The sequence below is a fragment of the Hordeum vulgare genome, chromosome 4H, assembly GCF_904849725.1.
Source record: "Hordeum vulgare subsp. vulgare chromosome 4H, MorexV3_pseudomolecules_assembly, whole genome shotgun sequence".
Taxonomy (NCBI): Eukaryota; Viridiplantae; Streptophyta; class Magnoliopsida; order Poales; family Poaceae; genus Hordeum; species Hordeum vulgare.
Window position 1 is genome coordinate 531,221,577 of NC_058521.1, and position 22,749 is coordinate 531,244,325.

A 22,749-nucleotide genomic window follows, 5' to 3' on the forward strand; every position below is an offset into this window, starting at 1 on the left:
CTTTACTTTTTATCTTTAAAAGAGTCATGGTGATCGACACCAATTCCTTATTTTGCCGTTATCTTGGCTAGCGTCATGTGCTAGGGAAAGATCTATATTCATATATCAACTTGGAAGTAAGTAATCATGAATTATTATTGTTGACATTACCCTTGAGGTAAATAGTTGGGAGGCGAAACTATAAGCCCCTATCTTTCTCTGTGTCCAACTGAAACTTTGATCTCATGAGTACCGCGTGAGTTTTAGCAATTGTAGAAGACTAAAAGATGATTGAGTACGTGGATTTGATTTACAATCTCTTATTTGACTATTTCCGATGTTATGATAAATTGCAAGTGCCCCAATGACTAAAGACTATTGGTTGTTAATTCTCAATAAGGTTCTTGATCCATACTTTACATTGTGAAGGAATTGTCACTTTAGCATAAGAGATTATATGACGATATTGCTGTCCTAAATATGATCATGATGCCTGCATGTCCGTATTTTATTTTACCAACACCTCTATCTCTAAACATGTGGGCATATTTATTGATCTCGGCTTCTGCTTGAGGAAAAGCGAGGTCTAAGCTTGGGGGAGTTGATTCTTCCATTTTGCATCATGCTTTTATATTGATATTTATCGCACTATGGGATGTTAGTACACATTATGGTACAATACTTAGGCCTTTTCTGTCTTATATTATAAGGTTTATATGAAGAGGGAGAATGCCGGTAGCTGGAATTCTGGGATGAAAAAGGAGCAAGTTTGAGATACTTATTCTGCACAACTCCAAAAGCCATGAAAATCAGCGAGGAATTATTTTGGAATATATAAAAAATAATGAGCGGAAGAAATACTCGAGGGGAGCCACCAGGAGGTCACAAGCCTGCCAGGCACGCCCCACCCCCCTAGGCGTGCCTGGGGGGCTCGTGGGCCCCCTGTAACCCCTCCGGCTCCCATCTTCTGCTATATAGAGGGTTTCGTCCCAGAAAAAAATAAAGAGAGAGCTTTCGGGAAGAAACACCGCCGCCATGAGGCGGAACTTGAGAAGAACCAATCTAGAGCTCTCGGAGGTCCGTCCTGCCGGGGAAACTTCCCTCCCGGAGGGGGAAATCGTCGCCATCGTCATCACCAACACTCCTCTCATCGGAGGGGACTCATCTCCATCAACATCTTCATCAGCACCATCTCATCTCTAAACCCTAGTTCATCTCTTGTACCCAATCTCCGTCTTGTGACTCCGATTGGTACTTGTAAGGTTGCTAGTAGTGTTAATTACTCCTTGTAGTTGATGCTAGTTGGTTTACTCGGTGGAAGATCATATGTTCAGATCCTTAATGCTATTCAACAACTCTCTGATCATGAACATAATTATGCTTTGTGAGTAGTTACGTTTGTTCCTGAGGACATGGGATAAGTCTTGCTATAAGTAGTCATGTGAATTTTGTATTCGTTCGATATTTTGATGCGTTGTATGTTGTCTTTCCTCTAGTGGTGTTATGTGAACGTCGACTACATGACACTTCACCACTATTTGGGCCTAGAGGAAGGCATTGGTAAGTAATTAGTAGATGATGGGTTGCTAGAGTGACAGAAGCTTAAACCCTAGTTTATGCGTTGCTTAGCAAGGGGCTGATTTGGATCCACCAGTTTAATGCTATGGTTAGACTTTGTCTTAAGTTTCTTTTGTAGTTGCGGATGCTTGCGAGACGGATTAATTATAAGTGGGGTGCTTGTCCAAGTAAGGACAACACCCAAGCACCGGTCCACCCACATATCAAACTATCAAAGTAGCGAATGAGAATCATATGAACATGATGAAAACTAGCTTGACAAAAATTCCCATGTGTCCTCAGGAGCGCTTTACCTTATATAAGAGTTCGTCCAGACTTGTCCCTTGCTACAAAAGGGATTGGGCCATCTTGCTGCACCTTTGTTACTATTGTTACTTGTTACCCGTTACGAATTATATTATCCCGCAACTATCTGTTACCGATAATTTCAGTGCTTGCAGAGAATACCTTGCTGAAAACCACTTGTCATTTCCTTCTGCTCCTCGTTGGGTTGGACACTCTTACTTATCGAAAGGACTATAATAGATCCCCTACACTTGTGGGTCATTACTTCCGTTGGCTTGAGATCTTTCTAGTTTGGCATCATTTGGCTCTAAGGATCTTCTTGATGATGAATTTGTTGGTCATCTGTTCGCTTCCGAAGCCAACAATCTCATTTGTGATGAAAGTGAGCCTAGAGTACATTTCGGCGACTCCTTCACCATCCTTCATCCTGAACTTATCAAGTTGACTTTGTAGCACATCCAACTTAGATTACATGACGGATTTGGTACCTTCGTGCATATCAACCAAAGTATCCCAAATTTCCTTAGCATTCCCAAGACGGATAATCTTGCTGAACTCTTCGGGGCATAGGCAGTTGAATAGAATGTCGCATGCTTGAGCATTGTATTGCAACATCTTCAATTCTTCCATGATTGCTTCACGATTCGGTTCCCTCCCACCCCAAAGAATTCACCTTGCAATCCAACATGAACAATAGCCCACACGGCGAGGCTTTGACCAAGAATATGCATTTTCTTTTTATGCTTCCAACTAGAAAAGTTGGTACCATGAAAATATGGACCTCTACGGTGATAATTTCCCTTACTAGATGCCATACTCTCCTAGGTTGTGAAACCAATGCAGTGGATACCAAAGCTCTGATACCACTTGTAGGATATGAAGTATGTCTAGAGAGGTGGTGATTAGGCTACTTGACCAAGTAAAAAACTTAGCCTTTTCCCAATTTTAGTTGTGGGAAAGATTTAGAAATTGTACCAAGTCAAGAACACCCTACTCAAGCAAGTCTAAGAGTATAGCAATGGAAATTAAAGACATGCACATGTAAGTAGAGGGTAGGGATAGGAAGATCAAATGCAAGGATAACACAATGGTTTTTGGCGTGATCCCAATCGGTCTTGCTATCGTTTGTCCACGTTGATGGAGACTTCAACCCATAGAGTCTAACGACTATGAGAGTCCACGGAGAGCTCCACCCATGAAGGGTCCACAGAGAAGCAACCTGGTCTATTTCACCATGGCTTACGTCCACAAAGGACTAGCCTCACTCGAGGTAGATCTTCACGAAGTAGGAGATCTCCTTGCCCTTACAAACTTCTCTGTTCAACTCCACATGAAGTCGAAGGATCCCAAGCAATACCTAACCAATCTAGGAGACACCACTCTCCAGAAGATAATAAATGTGGTAGTATGATAAACTCCTTGCTCTTGTGCTTCAAAAGATAGTCTCATCAACACTCAATTACTCTCTCACAGTTTTGGTTTGGGTAGAAGACATTCATTAGGTGGGAAGCAACTTAGGGAGGCTATAAATCAAGATTCATATGGTATGAATGGAATATCTTGATCTAAACACATGATTAGGTGGCTCTTTCTAAAAAAAATGGATGTGTCAAGTGTTGGTTTGTTCTCAGTGCTTCCTCTATGAATGCGAGGCAGGTGGAGGGGTATATATAGGCATCTCGAAAAATATAAAAGTTACAACATTATTGCCCAACTTAGTGAAACCGAAGTAAAAACTCAGTTGCATCGACTATTGAAAAATGTGGCGTGAGACCGATATTTAGATCTCGGAGGATCCGATTTTGGCTAGCTTATGTAGTTACCAAAATCGATGGTATCGATTCCTAAAACTCGGAAATTCCGATTCATAGAAATAGGTAAATAGAGAGTTGGTTACTGATTTTTGATCAGAACAAAATTGAACTTGGTGGTACCGAGACCTTAGAGTTTGGCATAGGATCTGTCTAGGGCCAAACTCGGTGTGGCCAATATGGAAATATTGGTGGCACCGAATTTAAACTTTGGGGTTTAGAGAGAATATTCAGTGGGAGAATTTATGAGTATTTTTGGTGGCTAGTCTCTAAGCACATGAGCAACGAGATCATCATAGACTCATCATCTCTTTTAAGAGTATTGGCGTTCCTATCAACTCAATTGTGATTTCTCACATAAAAGAAAAAATGTAGAGTCTTGAAGCTTGTACTCAATATATGTTGCTTGCATCTAGGGGATCTCCTCACAATCCTTAGAAAATCTATCATTGAACTTTTCCTGAAATATACTTGGTAACATCATTAGTCCAATGACATATATGTTGTTATTAATTACCAAAACCACCTAGGGAGAAGTTCTGCTTTCACGTGGGCTACACCCTGATGTGTGATGGCCCCTCTCGGCGTCTCACGACATCCCTCTCTGCTCTATAAATTCCAAAATATCGCAAAAGCCCTAAGGAGCCCCCCAAAACACTTTTTCCACCCCCACAAGTCTTTGTCCCGCCTTGTGCCCATCTAGAGCCCTGTTCCATTGCCCTGCGAGAGGGGGGATCGATCACTGTGGGACTCTACATCATCCTTGTTGCTTCCATGGTGATGTGTGAGTAGTTCACCATAGGCCTACGGGCCCGTCGTTAGTACCTAGATGACACTCTAGCTCTCTCTTGATCTTCAATACATCTTCACATTGATATATCCAATGTAATTCTTGTGTGCGGTGCATTTGTTGAGATCTGATCAATGGTGGATTTATGTTTATATTATTCATGATAAAAGATTTGAGCCTTCTCTAAATTCTCTATTTGATTCTTATTTGCATGATTATTATAGCTTCTTAAATCTATTCATTTGGTTTGGCAAATTAGATTAATCTTGCTTCAGTGCAAGGTGTGCGTTATAGTGGGTTCAGTCTGGCGGTGCTCTATATCCCAGTGACATAGTAGGGGACAATACATGTCTTTATATTGTTGCCGCTAAGTATAAACGATGGGGTTAATTCATGTTAATTGAGTTCTCTCTGTCTACATCATGTCATTGTTCTCCAAGCATTACTCTATTTTACTTAATAATCTAGATGCATGCTAGATAGTGATTGATGGGTGGAGTAATAGTAATTGGTGTAGGCAGGAGTCGGTCTATTTGCTTATGGATGTGATTCCTATATACACATGATCATTGCCATGAATACCATATAACTATGTGCTTTTCTATCAATTACCCAATAGTAATTTGTTTACCCATCGTATGCTAACTACATGAGAGATGCCGCTAGGGAAAACTATGTTCCCCGGGTCTATTTGCTTATATATTTACAAGCGCTACAATTACCTTGCTGCCTTTATTTAATTTTTATTTATTTTTCAATTTTTCTACCCACTGTTTGCTATTTTTCGAGATAAGCCACTAGTGAGACCTACGACCACCGGGTCTACTTTGCATCATCTATTTGCAATCTCTACTTTGCTATTCATGTTTCCATTTTATTTGCTCTTTTATTTTCAGATCTATATCATCAAAAAACCAAAAAATACCTTCTTGCGTTTTATTTGTTATCACTCTTATTTGCATCTATCAATCTATCTTTGCTTTACCCATGAGGGATTGACAAGCCCTACACGTGTTGGGTTGCGAGGATTTTCTATTTGTGTGGAGGTGCCGCGTACATAGTCTTGTGGATCTTCCTACTGGATTGATACCTTGGTTTCATATCAGAGGAAAATACTTGTCATCCCTACGCTACATCACCCTTTAAGGTTGGAGGGAAACCAACGCCAATCGGTGGGGAGTCATTCGGCATAACAAGATGTGTGCAATATACAACAAATAGGTGAGTAATTGAAATCGTGTGTTGTGGGGAAGCACTTGCTGGTATACAATTGTCAGCAATTGATGAAATCAACATCGATGGGTTACATAGTTTAGTCCATGTGTACTATTATTTGCTCTGTGTGCACAACATCTATGTTGTTCCTACAGAACAACAACATATGAACTGCTGATGAAGTCCATGACCGCCGGAGGTTCTTGTGGTTCAACCTCGACCCGCCCATGCTTGTTGGTTGCATCGTCCTCCATAGGAAAAGGAGGCTATCAACAGCGGCGACCGGTAAGCGAGCATTAATGGAGAACTTAGGAGTGAGGTGGACTGTGCATGGAGGTCAAAGGGCTCAATTCCCGGTAAGCGAGCTCCACCTGCGCGGCGGACTGCTCGCACGCGTCCTTGTGAGCCTGCATGGCAGACTGCTTGCACGCGTCCCTCTGAGCCTACATGATGGACTGATCACACGTGTCTCGTCCAATCAAACCTGCACCCATAGCACGTCCTAGCCCGTATAATAAGGGGGCGCATGCCGCACGTAAATTGATAGTGCAATACAGGCGTTTGTTATTATTAATAATCGCGTTTGTGAACTTACCATTTCTTCCTCCTCTGTCATGTCTTGTCACCACGTTGCCACCCGAGGAACCTAGTGCATGCTTTGCCACCGCACAAGCATTTCTTTTGGCTACGTTCCCACACACAACCGTGCAAGTCCCCGCGCAAGCTTCCCCATCGGTTTTCTACCACAAGCGAATGAGCATAAGAGCCGGCGTGTGACACATGCAAATGCACACCTAGTACAACCAAGCCTATCTACCAAGCATGCCAACCCAACCAAGCGCCGCCTCTACCATCAACCTCCTCGATGATGAAAATAATCTCGTGCACGCGCAATGCCCATCCGAGGCCAATGGCGTGCGTGCCCAGTGATGCGTCGAACAACGATGTGCTTGACATCATTACAAGGGTTGAGCAGACCCTTGGCACAAGGCGCAGAAGTGCCGCCGAGCAACATAGCCGTCTCACCACCAAGAGGCCGCAATGCACCGTACATGAAGATCGTCGGTGGTGCTCCATAGAGCAAAACATGCACGTCCATGCCGAGAGGGCAAGGCGTGCCGCCCATCAGGACCGATGGAGGGCCGCAAAGCGAGAGGCACGATGTGTGGCAGAGCAAGAGAGGTTACATCCCTGCTTGCCAGCTGTCCCACCCGACATGACGTTTCAGCCGTGTCCACATTGCGTCAGTAGCCCGATTTCATGCCATGAATGGACAGCGTCCATTTGTGCCGTACTTACATCAGAGCTCGGTCGCCCCGTTCACACGGGTTGCACCGTTCGCCTTGTCCGCAACCTCCTCGATGCCAACTGGATGGTCGGTAGGCTCAAGCGCCTCCCGAGCCGAGGGTGTCCAGGGAGGAGCAGTAGAAGAAGATGGCTGTCCCATTCTCGAGACAGTAATCTCCAGCAAAATAGCCAGATTGGAGTTCAAGATCGCACTCCACGTGTACCACGAGTGTGTCAACCGCATGGACGAACGCCTGACCGAGTTCACGCTTCCGTAGGTCAGGGTGGTAGTCAAGGACGTGCTTTATTTTGTTGAATCGTTTCGATGTCAATCCCAATATGTGCACACCAATCATAATATTGATATGTTTTGATGTGTGAATGATTTATGTTCTATTATTATGTTTCAATATATGTAACAGCTAGAGCCAGAAAATGGATAGAAATGTGAAACTAGTAATATATATTTATTGTTCAATAGCTCATTGCAGACATCATAAATATATCATCACATATACATGATGATAGTTTTTAACTAATACATATAATGAATAAAAACGAAACTAATAGTAAACCCTCCTTGAGCAGGGAGCAGTAAAGCAACAGCCTCTCGCGAGCAGCTCCCTGGTGCACGACGGCTTCCCAACGTGGAGGGAGTTCACCGCCTCCTCCACTTCACCGGGCTCTATATGCCGACCAACCTCTTCCTAGCAGAGGCATGCGACCATGCAGGCAATCTCACTCGGTGCCCAGCAGAGCTCTTTGGTGGTGGCACGCTTGAGCTTATCGGCCCACACCCACGCATCGGTGAGGCGCCTAGCACCGCTGGCTTTCATTGCATGGTACTGGTTGTCTTTGTACACCTGTTACGTTCATCGACATGTCCGCCACCAAAGCTCCAGCTCCTCCTTTCTCGATGCAGCACTAAGGGCACGAGGTTCCTAGCTCGCTCCTCAACCCACTCCTTCTTAAACGCCACCTGCCTGGCTCACTCAGTCGGCGGCAACGCGTTCCACAAAGCCAGATCATACTAGCTAGCCCAAAAATCAATCTTGAGTTGGGGGCGGGGGTCCGGCGCGACCTCGTCTGGGGGCCCAAAGGGGTCTTCCTCGTCGTTGTATTGCGTCGTGTCCATGCTGGGTGGCGCCTCCTCCTCTCCTTGTGCACAGACCAGCCGCATCCTGGCAAAGTTTTGTGTGAGGGGTGGGGGAGAGAGACGAGAGAATGAACACGGGATGGCGTCTCGACGGGAAACATTTATAGGTAGTCGGAATATTGATTGATGCAAGTATAAAACGACAGAGACTACAATAGACACACCGTTCGCCCAAATTCCCTTGATTGCACATGATTGCTGGGTCAACAACAGTGCGTGACTTAGCATCATCGACGGTTCCCAATGCAAAACCGCGTGGGATTAATAGCCCATGCAAATTGGTTTCCAAAACTCGAAATGCAAAACAGGGTGATAATCATATGGGACCCGTTTGTCTTGCCAAATATTAACTTTTTCTATCCAAATGCAATGCATGTGTGCCATTTGTGTTACTACTAACTTATTATACTCTCATAATATTGCAAAATCAAAAAAATAAATACTTATATGTGACTCAAATTTGAATAAAAAATGCCATGTCATCTTGGTGCCATGTATTTAAGATCATTTTCTATTATCTCGAATTTGAAATCGTATATTATTTAATATTATTTTTGTGTTACACAAGCAAGTGTAGTACTTTAACTACGTGATCTTGGCCCCTTGTCGAGAAATCATGTAGATTTTCATGTACTTTAGAGCTTTTTTATTTAGAATCCTAGATTCTCAATGCTTGTGTCCAAAACATTACTCAAAATGTTTGGAAATCCTTGCATGTTCATTTGTTTATTGCATAGGGCATATATACCAAATCAAGTAGTACGTAAATATGATTTTTCCAGCAGTTTTTGTTTCATCTTGCATGTTCATTTGTTTCAGTTCTGAACTATGGCCATTAAATTTCTAGAAACTAACTTAATGTATAAAAAGCCAATAGAACACCAATTATTTTCAAATTTTAGGATGCTGGTCATATTCGTGCATTGTAACGATGAAAAAAAACTAGGTTGAATAAGGCATTGACTTGTAGTTCGTCAGAACACAAGGCCGCACGTTCCCTCCCGGAACCACAAGCCTTGGTGTGATGCTCCGGCTTGTGACACACATGTGCCAAAAAGTATCTTGAAGAAGTCGTTACTTTAACCGTGAAATCTTGGCCCCATGTTGGGAAATCATGCATATTTTCATTTATTTCAGAGCATTTCTTTAATTTTTTCAATTTAAAACCTAGATTATCAATGCTTGTGTCCAAACAGTTACTCAAGATGTTGGGAAATCTATCAAATTTATTGCACGTGGCATATAAATATGATTTTTCTAGCAGTTTTTGCTTCATCTTTCATGTTTTAGTTCTGAACTAAGGCCATTAAATTTCTAGAAACTAACTTAATGTATAAAGATGCCAATGGAATGCCCATTTTTTCAAATTTTAGGGTTCCAGTCGTATTCGTGCATTGTAACAATGAAAGGAAAGCTAGGCTGAATGAGGCGGTTATTGGCGATTCGTCATCACACAAGGCCCCACGTTCCCTTCCGGAACAACGAGCCTTGGTGTGACGGTCCGGTTTGTGAGAGGCATGGGTCAAAGCTTATCTTGGATAAGCCGTTACTTTCACCACGATCTTGGCCACATGTCAGGAAATCATGGAGATTTTCATGTACTTCTGAGCATATTTTGAATTTAAAAACCTAGATTCTCAAAGCTGTGTCCATACCATTACAAAAGACGTTGGGAACACATTCAAATATATTGCACGTGGCATATATATACGGAAGCAAGTTGTACACAAATATGATTTTCCCAGATGTTTTTGCTTCATCTTGCATGATCATGTGTATCAGTTTTGAATTATGGTCGTTAAATTTCTAGAAACTACCTTAATGTATAAATGTGCCAATTGAACCCAATTTTTTTCAAATTTTAGGATGTTGGTCATATTCGTGCACTGTAACAATTTAAAAAAATAGGCTGAATGAGGTAGCAATTGGCGGTTCGTCATCACATAAGGCCCCACGTTCCCTCCCGGAACCACAAGCCTTCGTGTGATGCTCTCGTTTGTGAGAGGCATCTTTCGAAGCTTATCTTGGACAAGTCATTACTTTGACCATGAAATCTACGCCACATATCGAGAAATCATGCAAAATATGTCCAAATTTTACAATGTCGGTCGTATTCGTGCATTGTAACGATGACAGAAAAGCTAGGCCAAATGACGCAGTGCCTAGCGATTTGTCATCAAACAAGGCTCAATGTTCCCTCTTGGAACAACGAACCTTCGTGTCATGCTTAGGTTTGTGAGATACATGTCTCAAAGATTATCTCGAAAAAGCTGTTACTTTAACAATGTCATCGTGGCCCCATGTCGGGAAATCATGCAGATTTTCATGTACATCAGAGTATTTTTCTTTTTTTCTTAATTTAAAAACCTACATTCTCAAGCTTGTATCCAAACCATTACTCAATATATATGGAACCACTTCAAATTTATTGCACAGAAGCAAATAGTGCGTAAATATGATTTATCTAGCAGTTTTTGCTTCATCTTGCATGTTCATGTGTTTCGATTTTGAATTATGACCGTTAAATTTCTAGAAACAAACGTAATGTATAAAAATGCCAACTGAACAAAGAATATTTCAAAACTTTAGGATGTCGTTCAAGCATTGTCATGGTAGGATCTTTTTTTCTTACAATTAAAACAATATCCATTACCGTTGTACCCCAAAATAGTTTTACACTTCAATCCAAAAAGTGAACTGAAAACACATGGTTCTATATGGAACTATTTGCGATGAAAATTCATAGATCTATTTATGGCTTACGAGGGAAGCTTCGTCGGCTTCGTCTAGCTTGGATTCCATTCACCCTCGATGACAAACCCTTTCTCCAAAGAATGGTGCCGTGGGAACTCTTCATAAGGGTGCTTACGACCTCCCCCTCAGCCCCGAGCATTGGCGCCTCTGCCAAGAACGCGATCGCATCGGCTGAGAGGGCAGCTACATCTTCCTTGAGCGCGACCGCATAAGCCAATAGGGCCTCTGCGGCGGCCGAAAGGGCGCCCGTAGCCGCAAAGATGGCAACTGCAGCTGCTGCGATGACAAGTACAAACGCCAAGAGCGCTCGAGCAGCGTACCATGTCGTGGAGGTCGTTAACGCCTGAGTCGAGTCCATCCAGGCCAATATTGAGAACACCCATGCCAAGATATTCCAGGCTTCCTCAAAATCTAGAATCCACCACATGTCCGAAGAGGCGGCTCCTACGAATGCCGAGATGCATGAGTACCATGCGGCGGTGGAGGCCATGGAGCCCCTTCCCCACGAGATCTCCGAGAGAGAGGAGGAGATGCATGAGCCATCCGAGAGCAACGAGCTCTTGGAGGAGTTGTGCATGGATCTGGAGGAGGTTGAGAAGCGCCTTTCTGTCGAGAAATTGGCGATGGAGTACCAACGCGAGCTCCGGTGGCGCCACTACTACGAGTATTACAACGATGAGGGCGACACATATGATGAGGACGTCACCGTGGTCGAATTCAGCCTCGAGGACAAGATTTTAGTACCAGCGGATTGTCATCCGGGCAAGTCGTTGACATCTCATTGAGCAACCGCGAGGCAAGGGCGCTTTCTCGTCGACGTCTTTGTTAAAATTATGTGTAGTACTAATAGCCTTTGTTTAGAGAGCGAGTCTTCTGTCAGAATTATATCTAGTTCAAGCAACTAGATTATTTAGTGAACTTGCTAGGTTTAGTAATTTCGAGCTCTGTGTCGGCTAATTTTTTAACCTAAGTGTAACATCCCAAATTCCCTAATTTGGAATGTTTTACAATTGTAGCTAAGCATCTATGCATATTGATTTCTTTCAAATTTCCTTTTTGCATTTCTATTTTTCTTCGTGCAAGAAGTGCCGGGAAATAATTTCTTGCAAGCAAGAAAGAGAGGAGGAATATGACCCTCCAAAACCAGGGGCACTTTTGATATATTTTGAGCCAATAAAACCAAAACTTTGTTGAGAAAATATTTGCAAAAGAAAATAAAGTTTTTAGGGTTTTTCTGAAAAAAACATTTTTTAAGTTTTTATTTTGGCCTTGGAAAAATGTTAAACGTGTAGAGATTTTTTTTCTGAAAATTTTGATATATAATATCACTATTTTTAGATTTTATTTACTTGCGTTTTTCTTTGATTTACTTTTTGTTTTTGAAAAAAAATAGAAAAGGAAAATATTTTTTTAATAAGAAAGCGCCCGGGGCGTCTTTTAATATTTGGGCCAGATCCTCTGAGGCCCGGGATCCGATCCCTTCAGGATCGGCCGCCCGATCCCTGCGCCCTCGCCTCTCTCTCTCTCTGGCCGTGGCCCCCACGCCCGACCCGATCCTCCTGCCGGTCACCTTCCTTCTTCCTCCCTCTCCTCTTTCCTTCACTGGGGATCTCACTGGAGCACCACCAGATTACGCCCGATCTCCCGATTCTTTCCCTCCCAAGCACCCCCTCCCCCCTATATAAAGCCCACCTCCCCCGCACCCCGTTCCCCTAGTCGCCGCCTCACCCCGTCGCCCAACCGCCACCCCGTCCCCCGCCGGAGTTCGGCCACCACTGGAGCTCGAAGAGCTCGTGCTGCTTGCCCCCGACGCTCCCTCGACTCCCCGACGCCACCACAAGACGCGACAGGCTCTCCTCCATCACCTGGTGCGCACGGCCTCGCCGGAGACCCGCCGTAGTCGCCGCCTCGACCTCCACCCGCCTCGGCATCGCCGGAGTCAAGCCCCACCGGCAACCCCCTGTGAGCATAACCCTCCCCATCTCTCCTAGCCGTTCGATAGAACCCCTACGGTGTAGATTAGAAACGAGGTACCCCTTAGGCTTTAGACAAAAACCGACACGACTTTTTATTCACTTAAGATTAGCCAGGGACTTTTACTTATATTCCGGCCGTTTGTTAGAATTCCTCGCAGCAAACATCATAGGACCAATCAGGGAGCGCCACGTGTACACAGTGTCCGATTAGATTCAATTTTTCTTTTCTGTTTTAATTCCAAAAAGAGAGAGAGTTTTAATTTTGTTTGGCTCATAACTTTTGATCTAGAAATACAATGAGGTTGATTCTTTTTCCAGTAGATCAAAAAATTTCTGTAGTGTTTAAAAACATATAATTTGTCTATGTTTGAAATATTCAAATTTGATTTAGATCAGATTTAGTTTAAACCTTGTTTTGCGTATTCAAGGAGTTTAAAAATGATTTTTATTTGATTCTTTTTGCTACTGCTTCCTAGTGATTATATCTTACTGTCGTATAAGTTTCAAATTTTTTTAAATATTTTTACTTGGGGTTTTAACATAAACAATTTCTGCCTTAGTTAGGTGAAGTGAATTCTTTCACTTAGGCCATAGCTACTTTATACTTGTGATGTTATTTTACTTATTGATCATTGTAGTTCTTATGGTGTGTATTTGTTTGTATCGGTAGATCACCTGGGGTGCGAAGCTTGTTACTTAGATGCGCTCGATCAAGACAACTATCATCAAGGCAAGTTATTTTGATCATACTATCTCCTATGTTTTTCCTATGCATGGTAATTTCACCTTTCTTTGCCCAAATTGCATGGTGCGTAGGTACTTGGAAATGTTAGTATAGGTTGTAGTATCATGTGGTAGGCACACAACAACCCCGATACTTGGCCTGGGACGACAATTTCATATGGCTATGCTTGAGTAGACGGGATTTTGGTTGAGTGCATAACACGAGTGATGCGAGGATGATTAAATAACCAAGACCGGTTAAGACAAGATTTTCAAGACCCCGTGAAGAAATGCAACTCTGGGTGAAGGACGGTTTGACGGGCTCCCTGGAGAAACCCGTGGACGACCCCGGGATGCTGGAGACGGCCATGACATCTTGCGGAAAGCTTCACCAAGGCTCGAAGAGACGGACGGAGGCTTCAAGACCCAAGGCTTACTTGCACAGCCACAAGTCATTATGGGCTTTGGCTTGGTTGGACAACGCGGCGACTCTGGACAGGTGGTGCTAGCAGATGTAGAAGAATGGTAGGAATGGATGGGCACCAACAGGGATTCAGAGGGACCCGTTGAAAGACCATGTTTTGATCATCCGGTCTTCAAACACCCTGAAGTGCGAGGACATACTCGGAGGCGATCAAATCTTGTGGGGAACGTGTGCAAGACTCTGCAGAGTGCCCAACCTAATCGATTAGCCGTCTCCACGATCATGGACAACTTGAGCCAAAGGCATTGACATTTTCCCTGAACTCTCGACACAACTTAATAATGATGTGGGAATTAACAACAACTCGGGTATGAGAATTGGTTGGCGGAACCATCTCGTTAACAACAAACAATGTAGTAATATTTTGCTTTCAGCCCCTCATGTTGTAGGAGAAAATTGGCTTTATGGAAAACTTATAGCCCCACCTGCCAAATATGCATGTAGAGATAGTTGGTTATTATTTTACCCCTCTCTTTGATGACTTGCCGGCATATTCCATATGCTGACCTACACGGCTGCAACGTATCATGTTGGAGAGTACTTTTCCGACCAGGAGTGAGGCTACGATCTACGCTCAACGACATGCCCTGGAGTTGGATGGAATCGTCTACCTGATGCTTCCGCTAGTCTTCGTTAGATATCTCATGAGATGGCCTTCAGCCACTTTATTGTAATTCACTATCGTAATAAAGTACTCGTTATGAGATTTCGATTAATAAAGCTGTGTGATTGAACTCTTGATATATACATTGATGTACTGAGTGTGTACCAGCATGATCTTGGGATGGTACGGAAACACCAAAGGCTTGACTCGTATTGAGTCGGGTCGCTACACTAAGTTAGCAGTTTATATTAAATTATGCAATCACGTGGATGTGCACTATAACCAGGGAATACGTTGGGAGGGGCGAAATTTTGTATGTTCTATATCATTGCACATGCTAGAAGCAGAGAAACTATGTGTGAGGAATCTATATAACGAGGGAATATATGGGGAGAGGCAAAATTTTGTATGTTCTATATCATCCCACACGCTAAAAGCATAGAAACTGTTTGTGATGAATCTTTGCATGCCAAGTTTCCCTACACCTAGCAAACAATTTGCCTACCGCCGAAATATCTGGCTCCCCAAGGGCCACATTTCCCTTGTCCCCCCCTGGGTGCCACCGCCACATCTCTCCCTCTAGCATCCGACCGCCGCGGACACATCATTGTCTCCTGGAATGATCCCTCAAGCGGTATCTCCGACAGGGAATCTCTCACCAGCCAGATATTCGTTTCTATTCTCTCTGGCTCAACTAGACTTGGGGTTCTGGTTTGGAATTGGGTATTTTAAAGCGGCAGGCCGATTTGAGCCATTTCTTCTTTTTGTAGCTACATAGAACAATCACTTCCAAAGAATGGAGTGGGGTGGCTGAAGACCTACCTGTTCATGGTCAACATAAATGTCCATCCGTGAACTTACGAGCTTTTGAATCTAGGTAAAGTGGGAGGAAGTTTCAGGGACGTGCAAAGAAGGTTAGCTAACTCTCGTTGTTAGAAATCATTTGTTATATTAGGTGTGATTCAAACACTTCACGTGTGCTTTTTGATTCTGGATGTGATTAAGACACTATCAAGGTTCTACGATTGTGAGTGCCATTTTAATTGACACCAGTAGTAATATGTTATAAATTTGTCTGAGTCACATGGTAGGACTCTCACAACATGACTATAAAATATAGCATTCAGGGACATAGTGCAAAAAACCGTTTTCACAAACTATTTTAACCTGAAGGCATATTGACAGCAAGAAAATTGTATGCTACAAGACCTATCATGGCATGAAAATTTGCAACATGGTAGTAGACATGATGCACTTCATTACATTAAACATGAGCAAGGTCTAATTATACACAGATACATGGCTAGCATCAACACAACATGGCAATCTGAAGTAAATGAATTCTCAAAATTAGTGAAAATAACAGGGTGCAAGAGGAGCAGTTTTTAATAGATTGGCATATTTGACAGCAGAATGTACATACCTATCACTATTAATTAGGGATCATTCAAACACCGCCGATGTGCATCCTATACCACAAAGACTGTTGCATTTATGTTTAGCTTCTTGGTAAAATTGAAAATTTGTTTTTACACATGACAAAAATAGAGGATGGATGAGAACCAGAATGAAGCATGTGCTATTCCCCGTGTGTGATGAGCTTGAATGTGCAATTTTCTGTTGCCAAACTTCCGACGTAAGATTGGATACTACATTGCTGCTACTTCTTGAGCTTGGGTTGGTTTTCCCTTGAAGAGGAAAGGGTGATGCAGCAAAGTAGATAAGTATTTCCCTCAATTTGTTGAGAACCAAGGTATCAATCCAGTAAGAGGAACAAGCAAGGCCCCAATCTTCGCACCTACACAAATGATCAAACACTTGCACCCAACACTAAAAAGGGGTTGTCAATCCATTCACGGTTATTTGCAAGGATGAGGATAGAGATAGATATAAAAGATTGCTAGAACGGAAAGTAAAACAAAAGTAAATAGATGGAAGCAATATATTTTTGGTATTTTTGGTTTATAGATCTGAAAGTATAATATGGAAAATAGACCCGGGGGCCATAGGTTTCACTAGAGGCTTCTCTCATGAAGGAAAATAATACGATGGGTAAACAAATTACTGTCGAGCAATTAATAGAAAAGCTAATAATTATGAAGATATCCAAGGCAATGATTATGCATATAGGCATCACGTCCGTGTCAAGTAGACCGAAACGATTCTGCATCAACTACTATTACTCCACACATCGACCGACTCCTGCCTGCATCTAGAGTATTAAGTTCATGAAGAATAGAGTAACACATTAGGTAAGATGACATGATGTAGAGGGATAAACTCAAGCAATATGCATGATGAAAACCCCATCTTTTTATCCTTGATGGCAACAATGCAATACGTGCCTCGCTACCCCTACTTGGTCACTTGGTGAGGACACCGCAAGATTGAACCCAAAACTAAGCACTTCTCCCATTGCAAGAATTACAAATCTAGTTGGCCAAACCAAACTAATAACTCAAAGAGACTTGCTAAGATATGAAATCATGCATATAAGAAATCAGAGAACATTCAAATAATATTCATAGATAATCTGAACATAAATCCAAAATTCATCGGATCTTGACAAACACACCGCAAAAGAGTATTACATCGGATAGGTCGTCATGAAGATCATGAAGAACATGGTATTGAAGAAAAAAGAGACAGAAGAAGCCATCCAGCTACTAGCTATGGCCCCATAGGTCTGTGGTGAACTACTCACGCATCATCGGAGGGGCAATGGAGTTGATGTAGATGCCCTCCATGATTGATTCCCCCCTCCGGTAGATTTCCGGAAAAGGCTCTGATACGTCTCCATCGTATCTACTTTTCCAAACTCTTTTGCCCTTGTTTTGGACTCTAATTTGCATGATTTGAATGGAACTAACCCGGACCGACGCTGTTTTCAGCAGAATTCCATGGTGTTGTTTTTGTGCAGAAATGAAAGTTCTCGGATCGTCCTGAAAATTTACGGAGAATTTTTCTGGAAAATATGAAAAATACCTGCGCAAAGATCCACCGGAGGGGATGGGCCAGTGGGCCACAAGCCCTATTGCCACGGCCTCCCGCCCTGGCCGAGGCAACCAAGCTTGTGGGGCCCACGTGGCTCTGCCGCCCCCAAACTCATCTCTATAAATTCACTTTCGCCTAGAAAAAATTAGAAGAGAAGATTTCGTCACTTATACGATACGGAGGCGCCGCCACATCCTGTTCTTCATCTGGAGGACAGATCTAGAGTCCGTTTTGGGCTCCAGAAAGGGGAAATCGTCGCCATCGTCATCATCAACCTTCTTCCCTCTCCAATTCCATGAAGCTCTTCATAGTTCGTGAGTAATCTATTCGTAGGCTCGCTGGGCGGTGATGAGTAGGATGAGATCTATCATGTAATCAAGTTAGTTTTGACGGGGATTGATCCCTAGTATCCACTATGTTCTGAGATTGATGTTGCTACTACTTTGCCATGCTTAATGCTTGTCACTAGGGCCCGAGTGCCATGATTTCAGATCTGAAATTATTATGTTGTCACCAATATATGTGTGTTTTAGATCCGATCATGCGTGTTCTAGTTACGTACTATGTGTTATGACCCGGCAACCCCGGAGTGACAATAACCGGAACCACTCCCGGTGATGACCATAGTTTGAGGAGTTCATGTGTTCACCAAGTGCTAATGCGTTGTTCCGGTTCTTTATTAAAAGGAGAACCTTAATATCATGTAGTATCCTTTTGGACCCCGCTTCCACGGGAGGGATGGACAATAGATGTCTTGCAAGTTCTTTTCCCTAAGCACGTATGACCACACGGAATGCATGCCTACATCACATTAGCGAACGGGAGCTACCCACATATCTCTCCGTGTTATAACTGTTGTATGATGAATATCATCCAAACGAATCACCAACCCATTGCCTACGAGTTCGTCCCAGTGCTGCTGTTACTTGTCTTGCTGCTACTGCTGTTACTACTATTGCTGCTCCTGTTACTACTGTTGCTACTTGCTACTGTTGTTACTACCGTCGCTTGCTACTGCTGCTACTTGCTACTGTTGCTACTTGCTACCGCTGTCACTATTGCTGTTCCTTGCCACTTCTGTTACTCGTTACACTGCTGCTACCTGCTACCTGCTACAATTCTGGTTTGCTCGTTGTTGACGGGAAAAGACAATTTCCATCAACGGGCAACTTCTGGCGCCATGGATACGACAATTAGGAATAGTCTTCCGTCAAGAGATCGTTTCTGACACCGTTGTTATCATACTACTTTGTTGCTGATACTTTTCTTGCAGATACTAATCTTTCAGGTGCGGTTGAATCTAACACATTCAACTGCTAATATTCGAGAGTATCCTCTCACTTCCTGACTGGCGAATCAACAAATTGGGTCGAATACTCTACCCTCGAAATCTGTCGCGAACCCATGCGCTGGTGGGCCATTGCAAGACAATTGCTAATTGTTGAGCAACTGGGAGCAGTTCTGGCTCTGTTGTCGCGAAGGCATCAAGTCAGGGACTCGTCAACAACATTCTTCTAGTGCCGTTGCCGGGGACTGCTAAGCAGCATTTTTCTGGCGTCGTTGTCGGGGAGGTATTGCCATATTCTCTCAGTCACTTGGGATTTATATCTGCTGATCACTATGAAGAATCTGAAAGATCCAAAAACCAAAGTTTTGCCCTCAACTACGAGGGGATGTAAGGAACTGCCATCTAGCTCTGCACTTGATTCACCTTCAGTTATGAGTAAGTTTGCGACATCACCTCCTGGTAGAAAACTGCATATGTCGCCTGTGCTTGATGATGCTTATGATGCTACTGCTAGAGATGCTATGCTTGACACTATGCCTAATGATGTTATGCTTGATACTGCTAGAGATGCTATGCCTGATACTGCTACAGATGCTATTCCTGATATTGATTTGCCTGACGATGCTAGAGATGCTATTTTGCCTGATGATGCTATGCTTGATACTGCTAGAGATACTACTTTGCCTGATATGACACTAGGGGTGTTCCTTGATGCTCATATTGCTAGAGTTACTGCCAATGCTCGTGATGCTTCTGAAACTGTCAATACTATTGAGATAGAACCTGCTTTTGCTCCTGCTAGATCTAGCTCTCCTATATATGAATTGCCTGATATACCTGAGGGTTACGTTATGGAGGGAGAGATAGCTGAGAATTTTCTTGCGTGTAAGGATGACTATGACGCTGAGAAATTACTTCTCAAGTGGAAGGAAAAATCTATGAAAGCTAGGATGAAATACGACCCAAAGTTTGCCACTTCACCTATCTTTATCACCGATAAGGATTATGAATTCTCTGTCGATCGTGAGATAATCTCTCTAGTCGAATCTGATCCTTTCCACGGTTATGAGTCTGAGACGGTCATAGCCCATCTTACCAAACTACACGATATAGCCACCCTTTTCACTAGTGAGGAGAAGATCCGCCACTACTATATCCTTAAGTTGTTTCCTTTCTCTCTAAAGGATAACACTAAAGCCTGGTTCACTTCTATTGCTCCTGGATGTGTGAGTAGTTCCCAGGATATGGTCTATTACTTCTGTGAGAAATATTTCCCTGCCCATAAGAAGCAAGCTGCCTTGCAGGAAATATACAACTTTGCTCAACTCAAAGAAGAGAGTCTCCCACAAGCTTGGGGGACGCTCGTCCAGCTAGAGAATGCTTTGCCTGATCACCCTCTTAAGAAGAACGAGATACTTGATATATTCTATAACGGACTTACCGATGCTTCTAGAGACCACCTAGATAGTTGTGCCGGTTGTGTTTTTAGGGAACGAACTGTAGAACAAGCGGAGACTCTACTGAATAACATCTTGATCAACGATAATGCTTGGACTATTCCCGAACCACCTCCTAAGCCAACTCTGAAGAAAAGAGGTATTCTATTCCTTAGTCCCGAAGATATGCAAGAAGCCAAGAAATCTATGCAAGGGAAAGGCATTAGATCTGAAGATGTCAAAAATCTACCACCTATCGAAGAGATCCATGGTCTCGATAACCCGATACAGGTAGTAGAAGTAAATTCTCTGGATAGGTTTGATGAGAGGGATATTCCTTTTGATAAACCTGCTAGCCTATGCTTTGATAAATTTGACAACTTTGTTGCCACACAACAGAGTTTCAATGATTATGTTAGCAGACATTTGGAACAAAGTACTCGTATACTTAGTCATTTAAGTGCTTGTGTAGACAAAAATGTCAATGATCTGAAGCTTCTGAGTAAACATGCCTCTATGATTACTACTCAGGTAGAACAAGTACTTAAAGCTCTGAATGACCTACTCAATGAATTAAATCACAACTCTGTCAGAGTCATTTCTAGAGGAGGCAAAATGACTCAGGAACCTTTGTATCCTGAGGGTCATCCTAAGAGAATTGATCAAGATTCTCAAGGAATTAATGCTGATACACCCAGTCATCTTAAGGAGAAGAAGAAGTATGATAGGAACCTGCATGTTAGTTCACCAAATACTGTCACACCCGAAGAACCAAATAATATTTCTACGTCTGATGCAGAAGCACAATCTGGTGATGAACATGAACCTGGTGACAATATGGACAACGATGTTCATAATAATGCTCAACCTAGCAATGATAAGGATGTGGAGATTGAACCTACGGTTAATCCTGATAACCCACAACCTAAGAGATACGATAAGAATGACTTCACTGCTGGGAAGCATGGTATAGAAAGGGAGCCATGGATTCAGAGACCTATGCCCTTTCCTCCTAAGCCATCCAAGAAAAAGGATGATGAGGATTTTGAGCGCTTTATTGAAATGATAAGACCCGTCTTTCTGCAGATGCGGTTAGTTGATATGCTCAAAATGTCTCTGTATGCCAAGTACATGAAAGATATCGTGACCAATAAACGGAAAATACCAGATCTTGAGAGGTCCACCATGCTTGCCAATTACACTTTCAAAGGTGGAACTCCTAAGAAACTTGGTGATCCCGGAGTGCCCACTATAACTTGCTCCATTAAAGGAAACTACATAAGAACTGCCTTATGTGACCTTGGAGCCGGTGTTAGTGCTATGCCTCTCTCTCTTTATCGTAGACTTGAACTGGCTAAGTTGACACCCAGTGAAATTTCTCTGCAAATGGCCGACAAATCAACTGCTTTGGCATTTGCGAGGATGTGCCTATTGTGGTCGCTAACACCACTATCTTAACAAACTTTGTTATCTTAGATATTCCCGAGGACGATGCCATGGCGGTCATCCTCGGAAGACCCTTTTTAAACACTGCAGGGGCTGTTATAGATTGCAACAAAGGCAATCTCACTTTCCATGTCAATGGTAATGAGCATACCATGCACTTTCCGAAGAAACAATATCAAGTACATTGCATCAATGCTATCGAAAAAACTTCATCAATTCTTATTGGGAGCTTTGAATGCCCTATTCCTCGTGTCAAGATGAAGTATGATTTGCTTGTTGGGGAGATTCATATCCCCATTGAGGTGACTTAGTGGCTATTCGAAAATTCTCTGTTCTCTCTTGCGATTCGAGAAAGTTTTGTCATAAGGATTTGATCAACCCCATTGAAGGATTTCTTTCGATGACCATGAAATGGATGAACCGAAGAGTCACATACCTCTACTTTAAGCTTTCATTTTCTTTTGCTTAGAAGAAAAATGATAGGTTTAGTTTAGTTTTCCTGTTTTCTGTTTTAGCATCCCGGAGAAAAGTATCCCGAAAATAAAAGTTCTCTGATGGTCCTGAAAATCTAGTATGATTTTTTCTGGAATATTTGAAAAATACTGGGACTGAGAGCTGGCCTGGGGGCCACACCAGTGGGCCACAAGCCCTGTCACCGCGGCCTCCCCCCTGGCCGCGGCAACCAAACTTGTGGGGCCCACAGGGACCCCCTCCACTCATTCCAGCTCCCATCCTCTTCTTCTTCCTCCAGAAAAAATTGTTTCGCAGCTCAAACCCGTGTTCTTTCTCATTTGGCTATGATTTTCGATCTCCTTGCTCAAAGCAACATTCTCCGAACTGTTTTGGGGAAATTTCTCCTTGGTAAGTGACTCCTCCATTGGTCCAATTAGTTTTTGCTCTAGTGCTTTATCCTTCGCGTATTCTTGCCACCTTGGTGACCCTA